This window comes from Pongo pygmaeus, chromosome 17 (assembly GCF_028885625.2).
Source record: "Pongo pygmaeus isolate AG05252 chromosome 17, NHGRI_mPonPyg2-v2.0_pri, whole genome shotgun sequence".
NCBI lineage: Eukaryota > Metazoa > Chordata > Mammalia > Primates > Hominidae > Pongo > Pongo pygmaeus.
The window spans coordinates 1,074,761-1,086,872 of record NC_072390.2 but is presented as its reverse complement, the minus strand read 5'-3'; the positions used below and the strand labels follow the sequence as shown (position 1 = coordinate 1,086,872).

General features: G+C 42.0%; 1 long non-coding RNA gene across 4 annotated transcripts in view; it reads left to right on the top strand.

The window, feature by feature from the left end:
* Positions 1–1,024: 1,024 nt before the first annotated feature.
* Positions 1,025–12,112, top strand: part of LOC134738422 (uncharacterized) — a 30,820-nt gene continuing 19,732 nt past the window's right edge. For all 4 annotated transcript variants that reach the window (XR_010124135.1, XR_010124133.1, XR_010124132.1 and 1 more), the window contains exon 1: positions 1,025–7,976. This is a non-coding gene — a long non-coding RNA (uncharacterized LOC134738422). The remainder of the gene's footprint in view (positions 7,977–12,112) is intronic.

The following is a 12,112-nucleotide window of genomic DNA, read 5'->3' as shown; positions in this document are numbered from 1 at the left end:
AATAAAAAGAAAAGAAGAAGAGGAAGAAGAAGAAGAAGAAGTCATTTATGTGGTCCACAAATACACAAAAAGAAAAAAGAAAAAAGCTCATCATCACTGATGATTACAGAAATGCAAATCAAAACCACAATGGGATAACATCTCACACCATTTGGAATGGAAGTTATTAAAAAGTCAGGAAACAACAGATGCTGGTGAGGCAGTGGAGAAATAGAAACGCTTTTACACTGCAGGAGGGAGTGTAAATTAGTTCAACCATTATGGAAGACAGTGTGGTGATTCCTCAAGGATCTAGAACCAGAAATACCATTTGACCCAGCAATCTCATTACTGGGTATATACCCAAAGGAATATAAATCATTGTAGCATAAAGACACATGCACTCATATGTCTATTGCAGCACTGTTTACAATAGCAAAGACTTGGAGCCAACCCTCATGCCCATCATTGATAGACTGGAAAAAGAAAATGTGGCACATATACACCATGAAGTAATATTAAGCCATAAAAAGAATGAGTTCATGTCCTTTGTAGGGACGTGAATGACGCTGGAAACCATTATCTTTGCAACGTAACACGGGAACATGAAACCAAACACCATATGTTCACACTCATATGTGGGAGTTGAACAATGAGAACACATGGACACCGGGAATGAAACATTACACACTGGGGCCTGTTAGGGGATTGAGGTCAAGAGGAGTGAGAAAATTAGGACAAATCCCCAATGCATGTGGGGCTTAAAACCTAGATGGCAGGTTGATAGATGCAGCAAACCACCATGGCACATGTAAAACTATGTAACAAACCTGCACGTTCTGCACATGTATTCCAGAACTTAAAGTAAAACAAACTAACAAAAATACACTAACGCTGAGGGGGAGTTGAGGTAGGGGCAGGAGTCAGGCTGGGGTGGGTGAGTCCTGGAGTTTTATCCAATCAGTGACACTGATGTGGGAACCGCCCAATCAGGCGCGCAGTGGGAGCGGAGAGGAAAGGAGGGCGTGGCTTCCGGCGTTTGGCGGGGTCTTTGTCTCTCGCAGGCCCTGGCACAGGAGCTTGGGATCCGTCTCCTCTTTCGTCTCCTCCACCTTGGGAGCCCCGGGCTACTCTCTCACAGCCCCTGTTGCTCTGTGCTGTGTAGGTCCTTGGGGACGCACAGTTAAGGTGCCAGGACATCCTGGAAGCTGGGAAATGGTGAGTATGCGGGGTGCGGCATCCTGAGAGGGGAGAGCAGGCTGCGAAACCGGCAGGACCGGCCTCCCCACGGTTAGCTCCGAGTCTCCCGCAGCTTGGCCCTCACTCCCCTGTGGCTGCAAGATGGCCGCTGGGCCAGCAGCGGACCCCCACGTCCGGCCCGGCCCATTCGGTCCTGTCCCTGGGCAGCGCCCTGCTCTGCGCCCACAGCCATGAGTATTTCCCAGATTGTTCAGGGATGCCAGGTAGGTCACCAGGGAAAAACCACGACTGGGTGTTTGCGTGGGAGGAGCTGCGGCCTGTGGGGTCCACAGTCTCTCTTGTTAAAAATTAACGGGAGTCTATGTTAAAATGTTAACCAGTTTATCTGAACAAACGGTGATTGCTGAAATGGAAAGCACCCAGACATGATTTGTGGTCCACCTGAGGGGCATAAAGGAAAGGCTTTTATAAGATGCATGAGAAAGCAACCCAAATTCATAAATTGTTTCCAGTTATGTAATCGCCTTATTTGAACTATCCAGATGGAAATTTCCTAGTTACATATTCAGAGGTTAATTGTATGTTTGTCATTGGTTAAATCTGCATTTTGTTTCAGGCTAAGATAATGGTTTATAGGAAATGTATTTGAGTTAGGGTTTAAATTTTTTTTTTTTAACCTATGAACACAGGGCACTAGAGCCACTTTAGTCTAGTTTTCTGCTCTTTAATTATTTGAACACTCCAGAAGAGGACTGGTTTCCTCCTGTTTTTTTAATGTATGGCAAATGGAGCCTCTAATCGACCACCCTGTTTTTCAGCCTAACTCAGACTTGCAGTAAAATTATAAGGTCCTACTTTCTTTGCTGCATTCTCAAATGCAACACATGAGACCAGCTTTCCCTTGCCAATTTACAATGCTATTAACTATTTGTCCTTTACTATACATTTCATTAAAGTTTTCTATTATTGTATTTCTTTCTACTTCTCCCTACAGTTCTGGCAATATTTGCTTTTTATATTTAGAAGCCTCCATTTTGGGCACATAAATATATATAGCTATATTCTCTTGACAAATTAACCTCTATTATTATAGTATGGTAAACTCATTTCATGCATGTGAGAGACATTGCTAGAAAGTCTATTTTGTCTAATTTAAGCATAACTACCATTGCACTCCTTTGATTATTATTTGCATGTAATATCATTTTCTATCCTTTCACTTTTAGCCTATGCTCTTAATTCATAATTGAGTCTCCTGTAAGCAGCATATTACCAGGTTTAAAAGATTCATTTATCTACTCTGTCTGCTTTAGTGTCTTTTGGCTGTTGTAACAGAATATCACAGACTGGTAATAAAGAATAGAATTTTGTTTGACTCATAATTCTGGAGGCTGGGAAGGCAAGAAACATGATACTGGTATCTGTTGAAGGTCTAGTTGCTGGATAATAACTTGGCCAAAGATGTGAGGGAGAGAGAGCTTTTTTTTAAATATATAACAGATCCATTCTTGTTATATTTAGCCCATTCCCATAATAAGAACATTAGTCCATTCATGTGGGCAGAGTTCTTATAGCTTAATTAATTTTTAAAGGTTCCACCTCTTAATTCTAACACATTGGCTATTAAATTTTATCCTAAATTTTGGAGATGACATTCCGTCTACAGCAGTATCTGTTTAGTAGATAATTTAATCTTTTTATTTGTAAGGTAGTGATAGGTAAGCAGTTACCATTGTAAATTTGTGGTTTTCTGTCCATTTTAAATTTGCTTCTTTTTTTTCTGGTTCTGTCTTTCCTGTGGTATTGTTAATTTTTGTTGAGACAAAGTTACGCTTTCTTGCTCAGACTGAAGTGCAGTTGCATATCACAGCTCACTGTAGCCTCAAACTCCTGGGCTCAAGCAATCCTCCCAACTTAGCCGCCCAAGTAGCTTGGACTACAGACACACACCACAACACCCAAGGAGCTTATGATTCTTCCACCTTGGCCTCCCAAAGTGTTGGAATTATAAGCAGGAGCCACCATGTCCAATGTGTAATTTTTGTTGTTTGTATATGCTTTAATTACTTTCTCTTTTTTTATTACAGTTTTTTTCCTAGTGGTTATCAAGAGACTTATATAAAACATCTTGTATTTTAATAGTCTGGTTTAAGATGATAACAATTTAGAGTATTCTGAATTTCGGTATGTATTTAGCATTTTTAGTGACATTTATACTTTAGTATTTTTCATAGTGTTAGTTAGCATTTCATCTTATCAATGTGAAGATTTCTTCTAGACCATGGCTGGAGAAGTAAAGAAGGTGGGTTTTGCCTGATTCAGGGACTATAGAGAGAACCAAGTTCTGCCGGCCTGTCACCTGTCTCAGGTGAGTATGAATTCTCTTGTATCTGCCCGGTCCCGGGCAGATAGTTGCAGTGGCAGGACCAAGGTCAAACGAGTTATAGGCAAGTCTACAGTAAGATGTGGCAGTATTCGGTTTTGAAGCCGGGACCATGATTGGCAAGCTTGACACTTGGTCAAGTGCTTACCCTCTGAAGATGTGTTCCTTGGTCTTTGCCTCCAGCTGGGTGTCACATACTCTGAACTGGATTCCAAAGCTTTCATGAAAGCACTTATGTTTGCTGTGGCAGCTGCATTATGTTGTGGGGGATGTGCACGCAGAACCACCCATTCTGTCATGCTGCTTATGTTACTCTCGTTTATATTTCACTTTTTGAAATGAATGTCAAGCTGGTGATTTTTAGATTCAAAAATTCTAAAATAAATTGCTCAAATTTACACATTATGTAAGCTATTAATAAAATTTCTTGTAGGTGCAACATATTTATTAAAATTTTTGGTTGTAATTTCAAGCTCACTGCAGGCAGAAATGAATCATTAACATTTATATTCTTTTTTTTAGTCTGTATCTAAATGATGGTATATTTTCATTCCAGATATTTACTTTATACTTCAGTAATGCTCAGCGTATTTTGCAAAATTTTTGTTGTTCTTTTATTTCGAAACATAAGGCTTTTTTAGCTCCTGAAAGCTATATTATAGTCATATAGTTTTATTATATTTTGTGGTAAGAAGAGCAGAAATATATTGAGGACATAATTAAATTCTCCTATCTTTTTAATGATTATTAATTAAATTCGTCTCTTTAGAGCCTGTTATTAATGATTGTAATGTATTTTCTGTACAATTTTACTGCAATTTATTAAATTCCAATGACTTAAAATGTCTGCTTTTCATGAGTGCACGCAGTTGAACGGTGTAGATATCTAAAGAGTCATTTTTTGGCCGGGTGTGATCACTCATGCCTGTATTCCCAGCACTTTGGGAGGCCGAGGAGGGTGGATCACGAGGTCAGGAGATCAAGACAATCCTGACTAACATGGTGAAACCCCGTCTCTACTAAATACACAAAAAATTAGCTGGGCATAGTGGCGGGCACCTGTATTCACAGTAACTCGGGAGGCTGAGGCACGAGAATGGCGTGAACCCATTGGGCAGAGCCAAGATCACACCACTGCACTCCAGCCTGGGCGACAGAGCAAGACTCTGTCCTAAAAAAAAAAAAAAAAAAAAAAAAAAAAATTTTTCTTTTAAATCTATGATGTATTCAGGATTTTATGTATTAAAATCTCTTTTCTTATTATCAATTGCGTGTTATTGCGTTTCTTTTCTTGGGTATGTTTTCTCAGATCAGTTAATTGTATTCTTGCTTTTAAAGCTTGATATCATGAGTTGAATGATAATTTTTAGCTCAGTACACTTTATCTCAAAGTGATGTTTAATATATGTGTGAATTAGCTGTGTTTGTTGCTTATAGATATATCTGTGTGTTTTTCACCTATTTAAGTCTGACATCTTTTTTCCTTGTTTGTTTTTTTTTTTTTTTTCAGTTTCAGATAGGCTTTTTTTTTAAAAGAGAATTTTAAAACAGAGTCAAAAGAACCAAAATCAGTTATTTCTCCTCTTGCAGAGTGGGGAGATAACTTCCTTCCCCACAGGTTTGAGGCTAGGCTAAGTGGTGAGTCTTGGGGAGATGCAGAAAAGATCCATCCCAGGCACTTGGCTGGACTTAAGTAAGCACAGCCTTTGGGCCACAAGACCTGATGGCTTGGGTACTGGTCTGGACATAAGTCCCCATCTTCCCAGAAATGTAGTCTTTTGTCTGCAACAACTGGCTGGAGAAATATTTCAGAAAGATGTGTGTCTGGAACACCCAAAGGTATACCTTTCCTTTCTCCTCGGCATAGGCCTTGCAGCACTGAAGAAACACCAGGTTTACAATGGAGCCTTCAAGAGTCTTCATCCCTATGGAGCTCAGGGGCTCATAGGGTGACAGTAGAGGAGACAAGCTAACTTGGGAAGTATTTGTCCTTCAGCTTCTCCCCAACTGAAACACTATATATTGGGGCCACAGTTCATGGCAAAACATACATGCTCTCTTTCTTTCTCTCACACCTACATCTCGGGAACCCAACAACTTGATGGCAGGTAGCTCTGGGTATCCTTGGTCTGGCATTCCCTCACTGGGCATCTAAGCTGTCCTAAAGCTCTTTTCAATCATTTCTTACTCTTTCCAGGCCCATGTGGGTAGGTGTTCCAGCCTTCACTCTTTCAGGCTGATCATAAAGGCACAGTGTGGGAAAATCCCCTACTGTGGTGGCCATTGCTGGGAAGCAGGGAAGGCTAACGGCCCACTGCTGCCCAAGGCTAGTGTAGACACCATCTGCTCCACTCGTCTCCTCAAAGATTGATATCAGGTGCAGCAGCTGCTGTCTGGAATGTTATCAAACCAGGACTGCACAGGCACTGCATTCTCTGTGTGGAAGATGTAAGCAGCAGGCGAGTTGTCCAGGATGAGAGTTTTCGTCAGGTCCGTGCCCAGATGGCTGAGGTCCTTGACATAGCAGCCCTGGTGGAACAAACACAACTCATGGGCTAGGCCACCCCAGAACACCCCACACTGGTCCAGCACACACTTCACACTCTGTTTGGAATTGGTGGGTTCTTGTTCTCACTGACTTCAAGAATGAAGCTGCAGACCCTCACGGTGAGTGTTACAGTTCTTAAAGGGGGCATGTCCGGAGTTTGTTCCTTCTGACATTCGGATGTGTTCAGAGTTTCCTCCTTCTGGTGGGTTCGTGGTCTCGCTGGCTCAGGAATGAAGCTGCAGGTGTTCATGGTGAGTGTTACAGCTCTTAAGGCGGCGCGTCTGGAGTTGCTCATTCCTCCCAGTGGGTTCGTGGTCTCTCTGGCTTCAGGAGTGAAGTTGCAGACCTTCACGGTGAGTGTTACAGTTCATAAAGGCATTGTGGACCCAAAGAGTGAGCAGCAGCAAGATTTATTGCAAAGAGCAAAAGAACAAAGCTTCCACAATGTGGAAGGGGACTCGAGTGGGTTGCCACTGCTGGCTCGGGCAGCCTGCTTTTATTCCCTTATCTGGCCCCACCCACATCCTGCTGATTGGTAGAGCCAAGTGGTCTGTTTTGGCAGGGCGTTGATTGGTGTTTTTACAATCCCTGAGCTAGACAAAGGTTCTCCATATCCCCACCAGAGTACCTAGATACAGATTGTTGATTGGTTCATTCACAAACCCTGAGCTAGACACAGGGTGCTGATTGGTGTGTTTCCAAACCTTGAGCTAGATACACAGTGCTGATTGGTGTATTTACAATCCCTTAGCTAGACATAAAGGTTCTCCACGTCCCCACCAGACTCAGGAGCCTAGCTGGCTTCACCCACTGGATCCTGCACCAGGTCTGCAGGTGGAGCTGCCTGCCAGTCCTGCGCCATGTGCCTGCACGCCTCAGCCCTTGGGTGGTTGATGGGATTGGGTGCTGTGGAGCAGGGGGTGGGGCTTGTCGGGGAGGCTCCAGTCGCACAGGAGCCGAAGGAGTTGGGGGGAGGGTCAGGCATGGCGGGCTGCAGGTCCAGAGCCCTGCCCCGTGGGAAGGCAACTAAGGCCCAGTGAGAAATTGAGCACACCAACTGCTGGCCCAGGTTCTAAGCCCCTCACTGTCTAGGGCCGGTGGGGCAGGCCGGCCACTCTGAGTGCGGGGTCCACCGAGCCCACACCCACCCGGAACTCGCGCTGGCCCACAAGCACTGTGCGCAGCCCCAGTTCCCGCCCGCACCTCTCCGTCCACAACTCCTCGCAAACTGAGGGAGCCAGCTCTGGCCTTGGCCAGCCCAGAAAGGGGTTCCCACACTGCAGCAGTGTGCTGTAGGGCTCCTCAAGTGCCGCCAAAGTGGGAGCCCTGGCAGAGGAGGCCCTGAGAGCGAGCGAGGGCTGTGAGGACTGCCAGCACACTGTCACCTCTTAACAGGATCTGCGTACTTGTTCAGGCTGGAATGAATACAGCAATGAAAAAAACACATTTAAGCAGTTCCTCCTGTCATCTCAGGAACTCATCCATATAAGGACTCATGAGCAAATGGATCTGGTGCCTGGTCTCCTCAATCTCTACAGGCATTAGGCAGTCAGCATTGCTGAATGCCTTCAAGGAGCTAGGCACAAGGGTTTCATCCAAGTCAGTGCCCATACAGATCCTTCCTTGATTTTTCTCTGCCACCTCTGGGAGCAGGCAGGTTCCTGGGATCTGATAAAACTGATACTGGAGACTCTGGAGCTGAATTGACTTAGCAATGGTGTTGACTTCCTCCTTATGTGTGGAGAGCTCAGCAGGGGAACGTGACTGGCCAACATGCTGGGTGCAAGAAGAGCAGAAAGGGGCCTTCTAAGGTGTGACAATCATGAGACCTCTTCGGAGAGCACTTTGGAAACCAGGACTTGCTTGGTAAGGACCAGGGCATCTTCCCTCTATGCCTGGGTGATGATGGAGACTTCTTCCATCTAACAATCCTGAGGGCTGGGCTGACTGGGTGGGAAGACTGGTGGGCACGCTGGCTGGACAGGGTTGGGGGTCATGGCCAGGGGCCTGATTCAGTTCCCGAGAGTCTGACTTCCACAGCTGTTCACATACCTATTCGTTCCATCACTGGCCGGGAAGGGAGGCGGCCTGTAGAGATGGTGGACGGCCTTGGCAGCGGCTCCCCAGGGTGCTCCCAGCCCCGATTCTCCCAGCGGGAGCTTCAGGATCCTCAGTTTGTTTCTAACATAGAGAATCCACCAGATACGCATTTTTTTTCAACTTTTATTTTAAGTTCAGGGGTCCATATGTGATAAACATTTTTTTCAACTTTTATTTTAAGTTTAGGGGTCCATGTGCATGATATGCAGGTCTCTTTCATAGATAAACGTGTGCCATTGTGCTTTACTGCACAGATCATCTCATCACCGAGGTACTAAGGCCAGCATCCGCAGCTATTCTTCCTGATGCTCTCCTTCCCCTCCCCCATGCCATGAAACAGGTGTCCAGTGTGTGTTGTTCTTCCTAGTGTGTCCATGTGTTCTAATTGATCTGCTTCCGCTAGTAAGTTAGAATAATAATAGGTGGTGTTTTGTTTTCAGTTCCTGCATTAGTTTGCTGGGATTAATGGCTTCAAACTCCAACCATTTCCCTGCAAGGGACACCATCTCATTACATTTTATGGCTTTATAGTGTTCCATGGTGTAGGTGTACCACATTTTCTTTATCCAGTCTATCATTGATGGGCATGTAGATTGATTACATGACGTTGCTATTGTAAATAGTGCTGCAATGAACATATGCATACTTGTATATTTAAAATAGATTTCTATTCCTTTGGGTGTATACCCAGTAATAGCATTGCTGGGTCAAACGGTATTTCTGCTTCTAGGTCTTTGAGGAGTCTCCACACTCTCTTCCACAATGCTTGAAATAATTTACCCTTTCACCAACAGTGTAAAAGTGTTCCCTTTTCTCCACAACCTCACCAGCATCTGTTTTTATTTTTTTTTACTTTTTATTAATAGCCATTGTAATTGGTGTGATATGGTATCTCATTGTTGTTTTGATGTGTATTTATCCAGTTATTAGTGACGTTGAGCTTTTCATGTTTGTTGGGCACATGTATGTCTTCTTTTGAGATATGTCTGTTCATGTCCTTTGACCACTTTTTAATGGGGTTGTTTGTTTTTCTCTTGTAAATTTCAAGTCCCTCGTAGATTCTGGGTATTGGACGTTTGTCAGATGGATAGGTTGCAAAATTTTTCTCCCATTCTCTAGGTTCTCTGCTCTGATGAGAGTTTTTTGGCTCTGCGGAAGCTGTTAATTTAATTAGACCCCATTAGTCAATTTTTGTTTTTGTTGCTATTGCTTTTGGCCTTTTTGTCATCAAATCTTTCCTCCTGCCTATATCTTGAATGGTATTATCTAGATTTTTTCTTCTAAGGTTTTTATAGTTTTAAGTTGTACATTTAAGTCTTTAATCCATATTGAGTTAATTTTTGTCTATGGTGTTAGGAAGGGTTCCAGTTTTAATTTTCTGCATATGACTAGCCAGTTCTCCTAGCACAATTTATTGAATAGGGAGATCTTTCCCTAATTCCTTGTTTTTGTTGACCTTGTCAAAGATCAGGTTGTTGTAGGTTTTTGGCTTTATTTCTAGGCTCTCTATTTTGTTTCATTTGTCTATATGTCTGTTTCTATACCAGTACCATGCTGTTTTGGTTACTGTACTCTTCTAGTATAGTTTGAAGTTAGGCAGTGACGCTTTCAGCTTTTTTTTTTTTTTTTTTTTCCTTAAGGTTGGCTTGGCTGTTTGGGCTCTTTTTTGGTTCCATATGAATTTTAAAAGTTTTTTTTTTCTAATTCTCTGAAGAATGTCAGTAGTCCAATGGGAATAGCATTGAATCTATAAATTACTTAGGGCAATGCACTCATATTCATGATACTTATTCTTCCTCTCCATGAGCATGAAATGTTTCTACATTTGTTTTGTGTCCACTCTGGTTTCTTTAAGCAGTTGTTTGTAGTTCTCCTTGAAGAGGTCCTTCACTTTCCTTCTTAGCTGTATTCCTAGGTATTTTTTTCTCTTAGTAGCAAACGTGAATGAAAGTTCATTCATTATTTGTCTCCCTTCTTGCCTGTTGTTTGTGTATGGGAATGCTAGCTACTTTTGCACATTGATTTTATATCCTGAGATTTTGCTACTGTTGCTTATCACCTTAAGAAGCTTTGGGGCTAAGAAGATGAGGCTTTCTAGATATATGATCAGGTCATCTGCAAACAAAGATAATTTGACTTCCTCTCTTTCTATTAGAATACTCTTTATTTCTTCCTCTGTCCTGATTTTCCTGGCCAAGTTTTCCGATACTGTGTCGAATGAGAGTGGTGAGAGAAGACATACTTTTCTTGTGCCAGTTTTCAGGGGGAATGTTTCCAGCTTTTGCACATTCAGTATGATATTGTCTGTGGGTTTGTTGTATATGGCGCTTATTATTTTGAGGTATGTTTCTTCAGTTCCTAGTTTATTGAGAATTTTAAACGTGAAGGAATGTTGAATTTTATTGCATACTTTTTCTGCATCTATTGAGATAATCATGTGGTTTTTGTATTTAGTTCTCTTTATGTGACGTGTCACATTTATTGATTTGCATATGTTGAACCAACCTTGCATCCTGGGGACAAAGCCAATTCCATTGTGTTGGATGCACTTTTTAACGTGCTGCTGGATTTGGTTTGCAAGTATTTTATTAAGAATTTTTGCACAGTGTTCATCAAAGCTGTTAGCATGATGTTTTGTTGTTGTTGATGTTGTATCTATATTAGGATTTGGTATCAGGATGATGCTTGTCTAATAGAATGAGTTAGAGAGAACGTCTTTGTCTTCAATTTTTTTTTGGTAGTTTTAGGAGAAAAGGTACCATGTCTTCTTTGTACCTCTGGTCAAATTCAGCTTGCTTGGTAGGCTAGTTGTTACTGCCTCAATTTCAGAACACATTATTGATCTATTCAGGGTTCAGTCTTGTGGAGGGTTTTTTTTTTTGCAATAAATTGTCCATTTCTTCTAGATTTTCTGGTTTATGTGCATAGAGGTGTTTACAGTATTCTCTTTTGGTTGTTCTTAATTCCATGGGATCAGTGATGATGTCTGCCTTGTTATTTCTCATTGTGTTTGGTTCTTTCTTTTCTTATTTATTTGTCTAGCTAGTGTTCCATCTAGTTTATAAATTTTTTTGATAAAAACAGCTCCTGGATTGGTTGAGTTTATTTTTTTTGGAAGAGTTTTCAGTGTCTCTATCTCCTTCAGCTCTACTCTGATCTTGGTTATTTCTTGTTTTCTGCTAGCTTTCAGTTTCTTTTTCACTTGGTCTTCTTGTTCTTTTAATCAAGATGTTAGTCTGTTAACTTTAGATCTTTCTAGGATTTTTTTTTTTTTTTCTTGTGGGAGAGTCTCACTCTGTTGCCCAGGCTGGAATACAGTGGCATGATCTCGGCTCACTGCAACCTCCACTTCTCAGTTTTAAGTCATTTCTGCTGTCTCAGCCTCCTGAGTAGCTGGGATTAGAGATGTGCATCATCATGCTCAGTTAATTTTTGTATTTTTTTGTAGAGATGGGGTTTTGCTATGTTGGCCAGGCAGGTCTTGAACACCTGGCCTCCAGTGATCTGTCTGCCCCAGCCTCCCAAAGTGCCGGAATTACAGGCATGAGGTACCATGCCCGGCCCTTTCTAGCTTTTTGATGTGGACATTACTGCTATAAATTTCCCTCTTTTCTTGGTTTCTAGTGATTATTTTATTCTATCTTGGTGAGTAGTCAGGGAAAAATAATCGTAAATTCACAATCAACTTATAGTTAAATCTAAGCAATTATGAGAGAAGAACCCTTTATTATTTGAAGGGGATGTTTGAAGATTTTGTAACTGTGCGTTTTAGGTAGTCTTAAGTTTCTAATTGTCGTTAAAATCATGCCATTGTCACTTTCTAACATTTTAAGTATATGGTTTAGAAGTGGTAAGTATAGTTCTATTGTTTTGCAGTAGATTTTAGATAATTTTTGTCTTAC